A 16,914-nucleotide genomic window follows, 5' to 3' on the forward strand; every position below is an offset into this window, starting at 1 on the left:
AGTGAACATTTGTATATACATCTGTGACTATTGGAAAGAGCATATTTGTAGGATAAATTTCAAGTAGAATTGGTTGGTCAAATTGTAGAGGAATTTTTTATTTTATTAAATATTGCCAAATTTCCCTGCAAATAAAGCACACCAATTTGTAATCCCACTAACAGTATGAGGATGACTGTTTTTCCTTACCAGAAACACTGATTCTGATCATTAATTTTCATGGTCATTCTTTTTACCTTCAACTTAATTGTTTTCCTTCGGCCTGCATGGTAGGCCCTCATCCAAGTCCTTTGAGAAGTTTTCACTCACTTCATTGATTTCAGTGGCCACCTGTGTCCTGACAATCGTAATTCTAATCTCCGCTCTACCCCGGTTACATATTTCAAGTCTGCTGGGTACTTCCATCTGTTTCTCACACATTTAAAACTTAACACATACAAAACCAAATATCTCTTCATGGCATTCCTCTCCCAACCCTACATGCACTCCTCTTTTGTTCCCACCCTTGATTCATGTTACCGTCCATCCAAATTCAGACCTTGGGGAGGCTGTGGCAGGTGGTTAAATTCATGGACCTCACGGACTTTGGAGGAGACAAACTGGGTGTGAACGCTGCCACTTCCCAGCTGTATGGCCTTGGACAACTTCTTACCCTTTCTGTGCCTCACCATCCCCATCTGAAAATGGAAAGAAAGAGTAATACTTAATACTTCCTAGGGTTGTGGTGAGGATTTAATGAACTACTTCATGTCATGTGCTTAGAATAGTGCCTGTTACATGATAAATCCTATTTATATGTTTTGACTCCTCACATCTATTTAATTATCAAGGCCTATAGATTATAACTGTGAAGCATTTCCTGATATTATCGTTTTTTTCTCCAGTCGCACCAATGCTGCCCTAGTTTAAGCCTCTGGTATATTTTACCAGGATGATTGTCATGACCTAACTAATGTCCTGGCTTCTTGCATTGTCCCTCTGTAAAAATACAGGAAACCTTATATTTCTAAAACCCAGAACTGATTTTTAAAAAAATTTGACTCCCTACTAGATTCCAATTCTTTTGCCTACCTGACACCCCAGTTCCGCTTTTTCCAGGAAATGCTTCTTCCCCCAACCACATGGTTCTAATAGGAGCATCTATTTCTCTTACGCTCTGCCGGTCTGGGTCACAGTTGGTCAGACTAGGTGGGCGTGTAGTAACTCAGGCTGTCCCAGTTAGTAGAATGCTTCCCTGGGATCTTTCAAACTGTAATTGTGAAAAGGGAGTCAGTCTACCTCTGGTGCTGAAACTGGGAAGACAGCGATGTTTAGGAATTATAGGCAGTTAAGTTTCCTGCCCTGGGTAGAAAGATGACACAGAGAGCTGAGGAGATGAGCGATGGACAGGTAGTTTCTTGACATTTAAATTCCTGCTCCCAGCTGACGCATCGTCCATCTGCACCTCATCTTCCTCATGGATCTTCTAATAAATTCCTTTTTATCTAATTTGTTTTTGACCTGGGTTTCTGACTCTTGCAAAATTTATCACAAAAACAGGGCTTCATAGTTGGTTGATTTCCATCTTAAAAATCATAGTAAACTTCTATAATTTTATCACAAATTCAAGGAATAAAAAAATAAGGTATTGCTAGAATTGCAGAAATGTGAGCGAGAAAAGCAGTTCCTGACAACTACTGTGTTTCCCCGAAAATAAGACCTAACCGGAAAACAAGCCCTAGCATATTTTTCAGGGTGACATCCCCTGAACATAAGCCCTAATGCATATTTTGGAGCAAAAATTAATATAAGACCTGGTCTTATTTTCGGGGAAACCTAGGAACTGCCTGGCACTCACTGCTAGTCTTTGCTGTTCTGTTGAACGTAATCTCCTAAAACACCAACATCAAACAAGGCCACTCTGTGACTGTGATGAAGTTAGGCAAACAACAAGACGCCTCCCCCTCATAATCATGTCTAAGTACAGATAAAACAAGGTCAGTCTGCAAAGCACAAAGATACTAACCATCCCCCTACTCTGGGTAATGGGAATGCTGCTGCTTTATCAATTACAGTTTCGGCTTCGCTTCATTCCTTCTGTCTGATACATAAGATTTATTACGATACCTAGTCATAGAATTGTCCCCACTTCCTGACAGTAAGCTATACAGAGCAAAGCCCCACTTCCTTGAACCCAACCAAAATCTCCCGTGACAAGCCCAAATCCTGTAAGTGCTTTCTGATGATACCTTCTTTCTCAGATACCCACAGTTCCCCATGGTGTGCGTGCTCTCACTGCAATGAGCAAAAAAACCAACTTGTTCAACTATGGATGTCTTCCTGGTGGTCTTTGGCTGGAGGGCATTGACACACGGATCATTTAAAACAATTTGGCTTGAAGAGTTTTTCAGTAGATTTAGTCTAAAGATATTTAAGTATATTCTAGACAGCTTTCTGGGAACTCCCAGAATATAATTATGGTTGCAATGACTGATACAATGCAAAGTATCAGAATATACTTTGATTTTCGATTTTCAATATTATGTTACAGAAGAATCAAGACAAGACAAAGTGAAAGGGCATATCATGAAAAACATTTGTACTGTAACCTAAGTTAAATATCACTTTGCTCCCCAAAAGGGAAAATAATGTTAATATTTCTACATTAATCAGGGACTGTCTCCTCAAATGTAAAATCTGTAGTACCAATCATTTTGATTAAAACCTGAAGGTGGCAGTAAATTCCTACAAGACTTAAGTGCTTAGTTCAGAATTTGTATTTTTCCTTCTAATTATTCAAAAGTAAGGCTGCAGTTGCTTTTAATTTTACTGCTTACTAATTAAGGGATATTCAGGAAGAAGATGCAGTTCTAAACAAGGATTATATTGTTATTATTGTTTAGTGACTGAAAAGAATTCGCCATGTAAAAAGCTTAGGAACATTGCAACAGATTATATGCTTCAGAGTTACTATAGAAGCAAAGTATGTAATTAAACAAAAGTAAACATTAAAACTTTCAATACAGATCAAAGGGCTCTGAAGGGAGGTGGCAGTAAACACACAGTTTGTATTTGTCTATTAAAGTAATAATCCTGTTGTAGGCTTTTGCCACACAGTTCCGCGATTTTATCCTCACCATTTTAAAAATAGAATTTTGTATAGTTGTTTTTTCACCCAATGATCTACTTATAATCAATAGACTATTATTAATCAGGAATGTCCTAACTGATAATACAGAAAATTTATAGGATGGCCGGTTAGCTCGGTTAGAGCACGGTGCTCTTAACAACAAGGTTGCCGGTTCGATACGCGCATGGGCCACTGTGAACTGGGCCCTCCACACCTAGATTGAAACAGCTACTTAACTTGGAGCTGATGGGTCCTGGAAAAACACACTTAAAATAAATAAAAGTTTTAAAAAATGTTTATTAATAGCAAATTAATTAATAAAAGTAAAGATAAACAGGTACTGTACGTATTAGTGTGTACATACACAAAGTTATTTTTGTTGAGCAAGATAAATGATGCTGATATTTTAAATATCTTCCTATGACCATGCTGTCATAGGAATAATTATCAGTTTAGAAATTATTAATATGGATGATATGAATTTTCAAGATGTTATTTAACCCCTCTTAGTTTTATTTAGCTATTTTTAAGGTCTTACTATAGTAATAAACTATTAGCTACAGTAAATGCAAATTTAATTTTCATAATTCCATAGAATTTATTTGTTATTCTTTTTTATGGTCATTTTTCTTAGGCAGTTAGAAATTTTACATAAAGACTGAAAAAGAACAGTCATGCATTTGTTTTTAACCAGGGAATAATGTAGAGTTAGAAGTATAGACATATGACATAATTATTCCGGGAATATTGACACCTGTTCATAATAAAAAATTTCCAAAAAAGTTATTTTTAATATAAAATTATTCTGACTAATTACAAATGATTAGTCCATTTCATTTTCAAGTAGTGGTTAGATTTGTGTGTAATAGTTGAAACTTATTTTTTAAAGTCTCTTAACTATAGATTCTGTATAACTTAGAGCTATTTTATCTATGGTGCTTTAATTCCACGTTTTCAGTTGGAGAACATAATAGTAAATGTAAATGTAACTCCCTATGTGTGATCACCAGTTTAAAACAGTATGTACCAATGAAGTCGGCCTTATTTTGTAATTATTGACTAGTGGTGGTTAATGCAGGCTGCCAGCAGAGGGCGCGTTGAGGTTTATCTGTTAGAATTCCAAGACATTGGTGGTCAATAGTCCACTTGTCTTCAAACTTTTCCTAAGAGTAAGGGCATTTCTAATGTTTCTTTATTTCCTATTATTTCCTGTCTCCTTTTACAAATTCCCAAACTGTCTGGTAAGGGTTAAGAAGGCCATCTAAAAAACCAATAGCAGTTCCCATCTGATGTGTAAGAGATGGGTCATTGGTGAAATCTGAGGAAGGCAGGAAACTCCCTGGGTTTTTTCTTGCAGCCCCTTGGAAACTCCATCACCACTGTCCGCAGTTCTCCCCTAGAGCTCTGTGTGGAACCCAGAAATAAAAACATAGGGTTTATCGGGGATATAAAGTACAGCATAGGGAATAGAGTCAATAATATCACAATAACTATGTATGGTGTCAGTTGGGTACTAGACTTATTGGAGTGATCACTTCATAAGTTATATAAGTGTTTAATGACTATGTTGCATACCTGAAACTAATATAATATTGTATGTCAACTGTAACTGAAAAAAAAAAGTTTTTTTAAGCATGGGGATTAAAAATAGTCTAATTTAGTCAGTAAGGAAATACACACCAAATGGAAAAGAGGAAGCCTCAGGGGAACCAGTGCCAAGGTAGACGTTGTATGACCAAGGGCAGTGGTTTTCACGGTTTTTGACAGGGACACATGTCCTAATGCATGTGTATGTATGCACACACACAGATACAACACACACAGATATAGAACAAAGTCTCTTGAAACAATATTTACCCTTATAATTAATGTATGAAAGAGGTATATATAATTTTAAATACTTAAATGAAATATAAAAAATAAATTCTAACTGGGTTTTTCAAGGAACCCGACAAACTTGATTTGCAAATGTATATAGAAGAGAAAAAGGCCAAAAATAGCATCCAAAGATGAACAAGGTAATGAGATATCAGAAACTAGAATTTTAATAAAGAGTTAGTAATTAAGAAGGTGAGGTATTAGCACAGGAATAGATGAGGAGACCAGTGGGTGGAACACAACAGAGACCTCAAAAGCACACTCATCACATTTGTACAAAGGTCTGACAATTAAGTTTGTGAACTTGTTGCAACGATGTTGTTAACCTTTTTTGATCTCAAAGGGATTATTCATTATGAATTTGTACCAACTGGGCAAACAGTTAACCAAGTTCACTATTTGGAAGTGCTGAAAAGGCTGCGTGAAAAAGTTAGATTACCTGAACTTTTCGCCAACAATTCATGGCTCTTGCACCAGCTCACATGGCACTGTGTGTGAGGGAGGTTTTAGCCACTAACAAATAACTGTATTGGAACACCCTCCCTACTCACCTGATCTGGCCCCCAATGACTTCCTTCTTTACCCACAGATAAAGGAAATATTGACAGGAAGACATTTTGATGACATTCAGGACACGAAGGTAATACGATGACAGCTCTGATGGCCATTCCAGAAAAAGAGTTCCACAATTGCTTTGAAGGGTGGACTAGGCACTGGCGTCGGTGCAAAGCTTCCCAAGGGGAGTACTTGGAAGGTGACCACAGTGATATTCAGCAATGAGGTATGTAGCACTTTTTCTAGGATGAGTTTGAGAACCTAATTGTCAGACATTTGTACATCTAGCGATGCTTAATATAAAACAGAGGGAGGATTGCAGAGCACTGAGGAATGAGTGGGCTTTACAACAGTGGTTTTGGAAAAAATAGTTACCCATATGGGAAACTATGGAAATTGGACTTCTATTTTTATATGACCATTAATTTCAGTTGGAAAATTTTGGAGAGATGATAAAAAAAAGCAGAAGCTGCCTTTCCAATGATACATACTTGTAATTGTCTGTTTCCGGAACACGGGAGGTCTGCAGCCCAGCTCTCCTGTTTGAGACTTGCCAGAACCACAGAGCCTCCCTCCCTACCTACCACAGATGCCCCTAACACCACAGGATTTGCTGGATCGTAACTTACATGGCAGGGCTGCTTGTAACACAGCCTAAATCTGCAGCAGATCACTCTCTTGCTCTAGATGACATTCAAAACTGGCAGTGTTTGGAGTCATCTGACCTATGGATTGGATTCCCAAATGTGCACATTACATTGTCTCCAAAATCTGAAGAGGGCTACTATTCATTGTGCCTGTTTCTTAGTGGTTGAGGTACATGGTGCACTAAAGGGTTCTTTACCTTGGATAATACATCTCCGCATAACCCAGGCCATCCAGTCTCACTCAGTTTGATGACTTCATTAATGGGGGAGGTCCTTGAATCATTGCAGGGTCTTCTTCCACTTTTTGACTCACATGTTTCTTATCAGAGCATTTAAAGTACTCGTCTCCCCAACCCCCCAGATTGATTAGCAAGATGCCATCAATATAACTGACATGCATAATGTTCTGTGGAATGTCCAGACAAAGTCTCTTTGGACTATGTTATAAAAAGAGAGCAGGAGGATTAATGTACCCATGGAACAAGAATGAATGAATTAATTAATTAATGTGTATTGATGTTGCAAATGAATGTGAATTGTTTCTGATTTTGTTTTTCCTGGTAAGGATTTAAAAGACTGCATTTGCCAGATTAATAGCTGCATACCATATGCCAGAATTTGTCATTCTGTTCCATGAAACGTAGCACGTTAAAATTATAGCACAGCAGCTATGATTGGGGCTATCCTTTGGTTAAGTTTATAGCAGTCCCCTGTTCTACCATGATCTATATTTTTGCTGCAACTGAGCCTGTGTATTAAAAAGAGATATGACGAGGACCACCACTCTGCATCCTTTTTAAGTGACATTTTTAAGGATGTCACTACTCTCTGACATTTCCCCTTAGGATATAATACTACTTCTAATTTATGGATAAAACTATTCTGACTCTTAAATTTCAAGTCACATGTATCTCTATTGATGTTACTCTGAACAAAATCTATACTAGACTTAAACCACAATAAGCGTCTACATTTTCTGCAATACTTCCAGATTAAATAAAAACTAAAGATATATTTAAACTTATTAGTTGATTTACTATAAGTAGTTGAACACACCAAACACACCATATTCCACAATTCTAGAAGAATTTTTCAGCACTGTAAGTGATTTTCTCTTTTGTCACATATTTTGATGTCACTGTGGATTACTCAGGATTCTCCAGAGAAACAGAACCAATAGGATCTAAAAGGAAGAGATTTACTATGCGGAATTGGCTCATGCGATTATGGAAGCTGAGAAGCCCCGCTATCTGCCATCTGTAAACTAAAACCCAGGAAAGCCGGTGGTGTAATTCAAGTCCAAGTCCAAAGGCCTGAGAATCAGGGGAGCAGATGGTGTAAATTCCAGTCCAAAGGCAGGAGAAGACCGATGTTGCAGCTCAGACATGTAGGCAAGAAGTAAAAAGAGGTGAATTCCTCCTTGCTCTGCTTTTTTGTTCTATTCAGTACCTCAAAAGACTGGATGATGCCCACCCTCACTGGGGAGGGCAGTCTGCTTTACTGAGTCCACTGATTTAGATGCTGATCTCACCTGGAAAGAGCCTCATAGACACACCCAAAAATAATGTTTAATTGGGGCACTCCTTGGCCCGGTCAAGTCGACACACGAAAGTAATCATTACAGGCAGGTAACTGTATGGTTGTTTTTTTCCCCCCTTTCTTTCTTTGACAATATTTGAATTGTTTCCAAGTGACTTTCTTGTTAATTAATTAATTTTTAAAATTAGTTTCAGGTGTACAAAACAATGCACTCCAAGTGACTTTTTAAATGTGGAAGTTTAAGCTTTCATTTGCAAGTGTATTATTAGAAATTGAGATCTGCTAGTTTCCTTGGGTTTTGCATCTTGTTAAAAATTATATTTTAAAAATTCTTTATTGCTAGGTCTTGCACATAATAACTTTTTTTTAAAAAAAGTCTAAGATTACTTATTATCGCAGTGAAAGCTATTCTTAATATTATTGCTACTTATATCTCCAGATCCAACACTTGAATTTGAACATACCTCTCTATATTTTTTACTTTATCATTTTTCTTGTCTAATAATAAAACCATCTATTTTAAGAAAAATTTGTACCAGTTCTGTCACAGTGATATAATTCTCCTACTAGAAAAATGTTGTATTTCCTAATATACTTTGTAAAAAGCACACTGAAAATTTGTCACAAAACTTATTTGAAAGTTGTGAAATTGTAACACTTTGCTAACAGTGGAAAAATACTTTCATAGTTCTCTTCATAACTATGAATTATATTAATATAAAGTTAAACCATAAAACATTCAACATTAATTCTCCCATTAAAGTGAAAAGATTGATCATCATATTCCAAATAATCAAACAAGATGCCAGTGAATAAAACATTGAATGACTCTTTCTTAGCTGATGTGTGCATTTATCACATCGGCTCCACTGTTTCTCTCGGATTACTCATAGTAGTTGGCTGCAGTAGATGTCGCAACACTCACATTTCTTCCTAAGGATTCTTGTTTTGCTCTCTGATATTTTCTATTCTACTGTGGTAAGCAGCTTCCAAATTGGCTCCCAATCATTCTCATCTCTTGATATTCATATCCTTGTGTAGTACTCTTTTACATTGAATATGACTGACCTATGTAGCCAATAGAAAATTACATAAATGATGAAATGTGACTTTTGAGGCTATGTCACACACACAAAATATATATACAGCTTGTACCTTGCTATCTCTTGGATCACTCACTCTGGGAGAAGCTGGCTGTGATGTCATGAAGACACCCACGCAGTCCCTAGGGAGAGGTCCACATGGAGAAATTGAGAGCTTCTGTTAATACATCACGTTGCCAAACTTTTGAGTGAGCTATCATTTCAAAAAGGTTACTTAAATGAAATCATAGAATATGTAATTTTGGGGAATTGGCTTTTTTCACTCAGCATAATTTTCTGGGGTGGGGCCGTAACTTTTTCTGTGGTGCTTGGCTAGAGTAAAGTGGTTATTGTCTAAAAGTTTTCTGTCTTGCTAGACTGACTCTTTCTTGATTTCTCTCGTTAAAGAAAGGTATTTGTTGGGCTTTTTTGATCCTCACCCATTGACAATTATGGGTTACCAGCTTCTTTAGCTCAAAGCCTGAGATACAGGAGATAAAAAGAAAACTCAAGAATTAACCATTATGTTTTTCCTCAGATCTCAAGTCCTCTTGCCAGTCTGCCTCCTTTTCCCACCTTACAGTGTCTTCTTATGTTTGTTTTGTATATAATGTCAGTGTTTTCAGTTGTGACTGATGAGAGGAATAGGGAAAATTATATCTACTCCCTCTTCCTAGAATAGGAACTCCCCAGAACTGCCTGTTAACTATGAAAGAAAATGTGGTTTTTTTTATGATGTAGCTTTATACTTTTTTTTTATCCTTATGGTTCAAATATTTTAATTGCTGTTGAGAACATGTTGATCTTCATTCATTTATTTAAGGCTTACAATTCAGCTAAAACAAAAATAAACAGAATTCAGCTAAAACAGCATTCAGCTAGAAATAAACTAGTTCGTTTGACAGGTCCCTGTTACTTCTGATAGTTTTTACATTAATTTGGATGGGTTGAGAGAAGACGACAGAGTCTGAGGGGTCATAAATAGTCTTTTACTGACTCCCAAGGTATTTTTAGAAACCTCTCACTCAGCAAAAATTCTCTTCCACCAATGAATTATAGCCCCAAGATCTTATAACATGTGTTTTCTAAGTGAAAAGCTTAACATGGGCTCTAGTGTTTAAGTAAACACCCAGTGAGTGACAGACAGTTCTCACGTTCCTTGGCCTTGAGTTGTGCCTCCCTTATGAATGACTGGTAGGTTTGTCGAAACCCAGCAATACAGCACAGACAGCTTGTCTGAATTTCAGGTGAAGATGTCAGTTGCAGTCTGAGTGGTGCACAGATAGAAAAGATGTTTGAGTTAGTTCAGAGCCAAAATTGAACCAATATTCATGTTTCACCAAGGTTGTGAGGAAACATTACCCCAACTGTACAATGAATTATTTTAAGATCAAAACTGCCCACTTTTAATTTAAAAAGACATCCAAGATGAAGCAACTTCTTAGACCTTCAATGTCATCGTTTTAAATTGACTTTTGCTTTGCACTCTCCAAAAGAAAACAACATCAGTGTTAAACTGGATTGTGGGCTTTAGCCCATAGTCTTTTTTTTTTTTTTTAAGATTTTTATTAAAAATATAGTTCACATGCAATATTATGTTAGTTTTAGGGGTACATTGTAGTTATTCAACGTTTATATACCTAAAGAAGTGATCACCATGATAAATCCAGCAACCATCTGACCCCGTACCACGCCATCACAATATTATTGACTATATTCCCCATGCTGTACATTACATCCCCGTGACTTATTTGTTTTATACCTGGAAATTTAGACCACTTATTCCCCTTCATTTTCCCCCCATTTTTTAGTTTTTCAATTACATTTGACATTCAATGTTACTTTATATTAATTTCAGGTGTACAGCATAGTGGTTAAGCATTTATATAATTTAAGAAGTGATCCCCTGACTAGTCTAGTACCCACCTGGCACTACACATAGTTATTACCATATCATTCACTGTATTCCCTATGCTTTACTTTACATCCCCATGACTAGTTTGTAACTACCAATTTGCACTTCTTAATCCCTTCAACATTTCCACCCATCCCCCAATCCCCTGCCATCTAACACCTCAATAAGTCTAGTACCCATCTGACACATACCTAGTTATTACAATATTATTGACTATATTCCTTATGTTATACCCTATAGCTGATAACTACTTTGTAACAACCAGTTGTTATTTCTTAATCCCTTCCCCTTTTTTCACTCATCCCCAATACCCCTCCATCAGGCAACCATCAAAATATTTTCTGTATCTGTGGATTTGTTTCTGTTTTGCTTATTTTGTTCTTTAGATCCCACATATAAGCGAAATCACATTGCATCAGTCTTTCTCTGCCTGACACACTACTCATCAAAATATCCTCTAGGTTCATCCATGCCACTGCAGATGGCAAGAACCCATTCCATGGCCAAGAAATATTCCACTGTATATATACCTACTCTTTATCCATTTTTCCATCGATGGACACCCAGGTTGCCTCCACATATTGGCCATTGTAAACAATGTTGCAATGAACATGGATGCACACGTCCCCTTGAAGTAGGGTTTTGGGTTTCTTTGGATAAATACCCAGAAATGGGATTACTGGGTCCTTCATTGTCTCTTGTTATAGTCTTTTTTTTTTTTTTAAGTCTATTTTGTCTGGTATACACACCACTACCCAACGCTTTCTTGTTTATTTTTTTGTTTCCATCTTCACAAAACATCCCCTTCCATCCTTTTACTTCCCATCTGTGTGTGTCTTTCAATCTGAAGTGAATCTCGTAGGCAGCATATGTAAGGGTTTTGTTTTCTTATCCATTCAGCCTTCCTATGTCTTTTGGTTGGAGCACTTAATCCATTTACATTGAAAGCAATTTTTGATAGATATGTAGCTATTACCATTTTATTATTCATAATTTTTATTTTTGCTTTTTCATCTTAAAGTAGTCCCTCTAACATTCCTTGTAATATTGGTTTGGTAGTGATGAACTCCTTTAGTTTTTTTCTCACCTGGGAAGCTCTTTATTTGTCCTTCGATTTTAAATGATAGTCTTGCTTGGTAGAGTACCCTTGGTTGTAGGTCCTTGATTTTAATCACGTTAAATGTTTTGTGCCAATCCCTTCAGGCCTGCAAAGTTTCTGTTGAGAAATTAGCTGACAATCTGATGGGAGCTCCTTTTTAAGTTACTAGTTGCCTTTCTCTTGCTGCTTTTAGGATTCTCTCTTTGTCTTTAACCTTTGCCATTTTAATTATAATGTGTCTTGGTGTGGGCTTGTTAGGTTCATCCTGTTTGGGACTCTCTGCACTTCCTGGGCTTATATGTCTATATCCTTTGCCGGGTTAGGAAAGTCTTCAGTCATTATTTCTTCAAATAGTTTCTCAATCCCTTGCTTTCACTCTTCTTCTGGTACCCTTATAACATGAATGCTGTTATGCTTGATTCCAGAGGTTTCTTAAACTATCCTCATTTTTTCTTTCTTTCTTTTTTCTGTTCCAATTGTGTGTTTTCTGCAGAACTAGCAGAATTGTTCCAATTGGGTGTTTTCAGCCTTGTCTTCCAAATTGCTGATTTGATCTTGCTTCATATAGTCTGCTGGTGATTCCTTCTAGTGCATTTTTCATTTCAGTTATTGTATTCTTCACTTCTGACTGGTTCTTTTTTTTTTAATTGGGGAATATTGGGGAACAGTGTGTTTTTCCAAGATGTCAAGTCATTGTTTTTTCAATTTAGTTTGGGGTGGGGGCGCAGCTCAGCTCCAAGTCATGTCGTTGTTTTTTTCAATCTAGTCATGGAAGGCACAGCTCACTGGCCCATGTGGGACTCAAACAAGCGACCTTGGTGTTATGAGCACCAAGCGCTCTAACCACTTAGCCATCCGGCCACCCACCAGCGGCTCAGCTCCAAGCTCAAGCTGTCATTTTCAATCTAGTTGTGGAGGGCGCAGTTCACTGACACATGTGGGACTCAAACCGGCAACTTTGTTGTTAAGAGCTTGCGCTCTAACCAGCTGAGTCATACGGTCGCCCCCTCTGAAAGGTTCTTTTATATGGTTTTTATGTTCTTTTTTTATGCTTGGTATCTCTCTGTTGAAGTTCTCACTAAATTCTTTGAGCATCCTTATAACCATTGTTTTGAACTCTGTATCTGTAGGTTGCTTGCCTCCATTTCATTTAGTTCTTTTTCTGGAGTTTTCTCCTGTTCTTTCATTTGGGATGTATGTCTTCATTTCCTCATTTTGGCTGCCTCTCAGTGTTTGTTTCCATGTATGAGGTAGATCTGCTTTGTCTCCCAATCTTGTCTGGGTGGCCTTATGTGGTAGGTACCCTGTGGGGCCCTAGCACAGTCTCCTTGGTCACCTGCTTCGGGTGCTCCAGGAGTGTCCCTTGTATGGGTTGTGTGTGCCCTCCTGTTATAATTGAGCCTGGGTGGGATTGACCCTCTGGCTGATTGTCTGTGGGGTTTGGCCATGTCACAGCTTATAGGCTGTATGGTAGTCATTCCAGTGAGCTCTGGTGCCTGTTGAGTCTGCCCTTTGTGTGTGCTGCTTGTGAGACCAATTAGGCAGTGCTCTGCTGTGGTCTGAAGCCAACCTCCAAGTATGTTGGTTCTAGAGCCTCTTGGCAGGGGTTCCAGTTCAGGTCCAGGTCACTCACTGCATGTAACGGACCAGGGACTACCAAGAGAGGTAGGAACTACAAAGTGATCTGTGGTTATTCCTGCCTTTGCTAAACCTGGAGGCACATGGGTGAGGCCACGCTGGGAACTGAGGACAGCTGCCACCAGTACCGGGCATATCCATAAAAGCTAGGACACCCTGAGACCTGCTGCCACCTGCTAGCTCCCCTAAGGTTCAACCACTGATGAAGCCTCATGCAGTATGCAAGCTGGGTGAAGCAAGTCCTCAGGGAGTTACTAGAGTGGGAAGAGTGGTGGTCACCAGGTTAATGTAGATTCTGTTTTGTTGCCAGTGCTGAGCCTCGTGGTGCTCAGCAAAAGTTTCAGAGCACAATGAGGACAGTCACCACCTGGCTGAGGCCTGCAGACTCTGATAGTTTTCCAAGAAATAGTGCCTGGCTGCTCACTAAGAAAGTGCCTCTGGTTTTGGGGGAGTTGTGTAGGGCAGTATCCCAGTGGTCAGCAGGGTGGAGCAGTGGAGCTCAGCAGACCGGTCCAGATTCAGATTTGGCCTGTGGGCGGTGGGCTCAGCACAGGAAAGATGGTGCTGGCCTGCTGGCTGCACGGGAGAGGGACGCCACACATGGAAAATTGTGACTGTCCTCCAGCCTTCGCCTCAAAGTCACACACCTCAGTCTGCCTCTGTATGCCTCTGACACCCCTCAAGTCACCATACAGTCGCTGGAGTCCAGGGTGAGTGCCTGCGAGCAAGTGAGTCTGTGCACGGGCCCTTTAAGGGAATGTCTTGGATTCTCACAGTCTTCCATCCCACCTGGCTGGTTGGAATCCCCACTGTCTTTCACAGCCAAATGTTCTGGGGGCTCCTCTTCCCAGCACCAGTACTCTGGGCTGGGGAGCCTCGTGTGGGTCTCTTGCTTTTAATGCAGGTATCTCCATTGCTGAGATATCCTTCCTGCCACTCAACCACCACACGGAGGTTTGAGGCCAGCCTGTTTTGCATCTCTGCCCCTTCTACCAGTCACGACGTGGCTTCTTCTTTATATCCTTGGTTATCAAACTTCTGTTCAGGTAAACTTCAAATGATTCTCCAGGTTGATTGTTCTATAATTTAGTTGTAATTTTAATGTGTTCATGGAAGGAAGTAGGTATTGTTTATCCACTCCACCATCTTGGATCTCTCTCCTTGCCCACGGTCTTTTCAACTTCAGTATCTCCTCCTTGATTTACCTTTATTTTTCAGAATATGCATGATCTTTTGGTTGTAATTTTCTTTGATTTTCTATGCTTTCTATTTACTTATTTTTTTTCACAAGAACACCTTAATATATCTAACTGTCCTAAACTTATTTTAGCCTTAAGGATATTGATTATATCACAGTCATTTAACATTAGCGACAGCTATTTTTTATACAGTCCTTTGTGCCCAGAGCTACCTTCTGTCAGTAATAACTGCAAAAGAAGCCAAAGAACAAACTCATTGTTCTTCTAAGGTAATTTTAAGGCTTTGGTTGCTAGTATCAGTCTTGTTCCACCTAACTTACGAAAGTAAGTTTCCCTTTTTTCTATTTCATGTAAGTGTTTACTTGCATTGATTATCATATCTTGGTAAGCACTTATCCAGTGTAACTCTGATATCTTTATTTTTAGATCTTTAACTTTTTGTCGGCAATTAATACCTCAGATTCCGTTAGTTAAACTGATCTATTTCCCAACCTGAGGCCTACTTAAGATTAAGAGTCCGTGGACTCCCTAATGTCTGATTCCTAGAGTTTGGCTTATTTTTGACCATCCACCCAAATTACCAGCTTTTGGACCCTTAACTTATTTCTGAGCTTCACCTTTCCTCACACTCACATGTGGCAACTTTGTGAAATGTGAACTCCTTCTTGCCAGACATGGGGCTAGGACCCTATTCAACCTCCTCCAGGTCTACATCTACATTTGGAAAATTAGACTTTCCACATCCAATTGATAATGAAACCCTGTCAATTTTGTGTCCTAAAAAATTTCTAAAACCTATTCCCTCAGCATTAGGCAGGACTGCTTCAATTACAAATTACAGAAACACAATTCAAACTAGCTTTGCCAAAAAGGGAATTTATTCTTCCTCATTACTAGAAAAGTTCAGAGATTTTGAAGATTTGAAGCCTGAGTAGGCTTCAGAGTCAATTAGATCCATATATAGACAATTAAGTTCAAGAACTTGTTGCAATGATGTTGCTAAACTTTTTTGATATCAAAGGGATTATTCATTATGAATTTGTACCAACTGGCAAACAGTTAACCTAGTTTACTATTTGGAAGTGATGAAAAGGCTGCATAAAAGAGTGAGATGAAAACAATCTGAACTTTTCATCAACAATTCATGGCTCTTGCATCATGACAATGCACCAGTTCACACAGCACTGTCTGTGAGGGAGTTTTTAGGCAGTAAACAAATCACTGTATTGGAACACCCTCCCTATTCACCTTATCTGCCCCACAATGACTTCTTTCTTTACCTGAAAATAAAGGAAATATTGAAGGAAAGACATTTGGATGACATTCAGGATATGAAGGATAATACGACGACAGCTCTGATGGCCATTCCAGAAAGAGTTCCAAAATTGCTTTGATGGGTGAACTAGGCACTGGCATAGGTGCATAGCTTCCCAAGGGGAGTACTTCGAAGGTGACCATAGCGATATTCAGCAATGAGCTATGGAGCACTTTTTCTAGGATGAGTTCACAAACTTAAGTGTCAGACCTTGTATTCAAACAATGACATCAGGAAACTGCTCCTGTCTATCTCTCAGCTTTGTTTCTTTTGTGCAGCCTTCACTCTTTTTTTTTCTCCCAGTTTAGTTCAACTTAGCTTTGTTTGTTATTAATTTTAATCTTACTAGCAAAAGAAAGCAATGCAGAGACCTGGGAGTAATATTTAAAATCTTGGCTGCTAGCAAGTGAAAAACAGATTGAATAAATTTGTGATTCATTCCACAATTTAAAATCATTGCCCTTTATTTTATTTTATTATTAGTTTCAGGTATACAAAACAATGTAATAGTTAGACGTTTATACCCCTCACAAAGTGATAACCCCCCTCCGCTTCAGGGGTGGTAGATTCCTGATCACTGTGCTGTACACCTGAAGCTGAAGTTGAATAATAATGAATGTCAGCTATAATTATATATATATATATATATATATATATATATATATATATATATATATATTCACAAGAAGTGGAGTACAGCATAAGGAATAGAGACAGTGGAAATATAATGGCTGTATGTGATGTCAGCCTTCACTCTTTAGCAAGCAAAGATTTTTAAGGTGGGAAAGACAGCCCTCTGTAGCTCTAGGTTCACACAGTGCTTGCAGCACATGACTTCTGGGTAGGGAAACTGGAGGACTAGGGCACAGGGGTAGAAAGGGGACTCCTTTGGCAGGATTTGAACTTTCTATCTGGTGCTACTGATTAATTAAGTGAAG

At 38.4% G+C, this 16,914-nt stretch overlaps 1 pseudogene; it reads left to right on the top strand.

Moving 5' to 3' along the window:
- Positions 1–16,914, top strand: part of LOC117023207 (mpv17-like protein 2) — a 30,511-nt pseudogene that overhangs the window by 494 nt on the left and 13,103 nt on the right.

Source organism: Rhinolophus ferrumequinum, chromosome 6 (genome assembly GCF_004115265.2).
Source record: "Rhinolophus ferrumequinum isolate MPI-CBG mRhiFer1 chromosome 6, mRhiFer1_v1.p, whole genome shotgun sequence".
In the NCBI taxonomy this organism is placed as follows: domain Eukaryota; kingdom Metazoa; phylum Chordata; class Mammalia; order Chiroptera; family Rhinolophidae; genus Rhinolophus; species Rhinolophus ferrumequinum.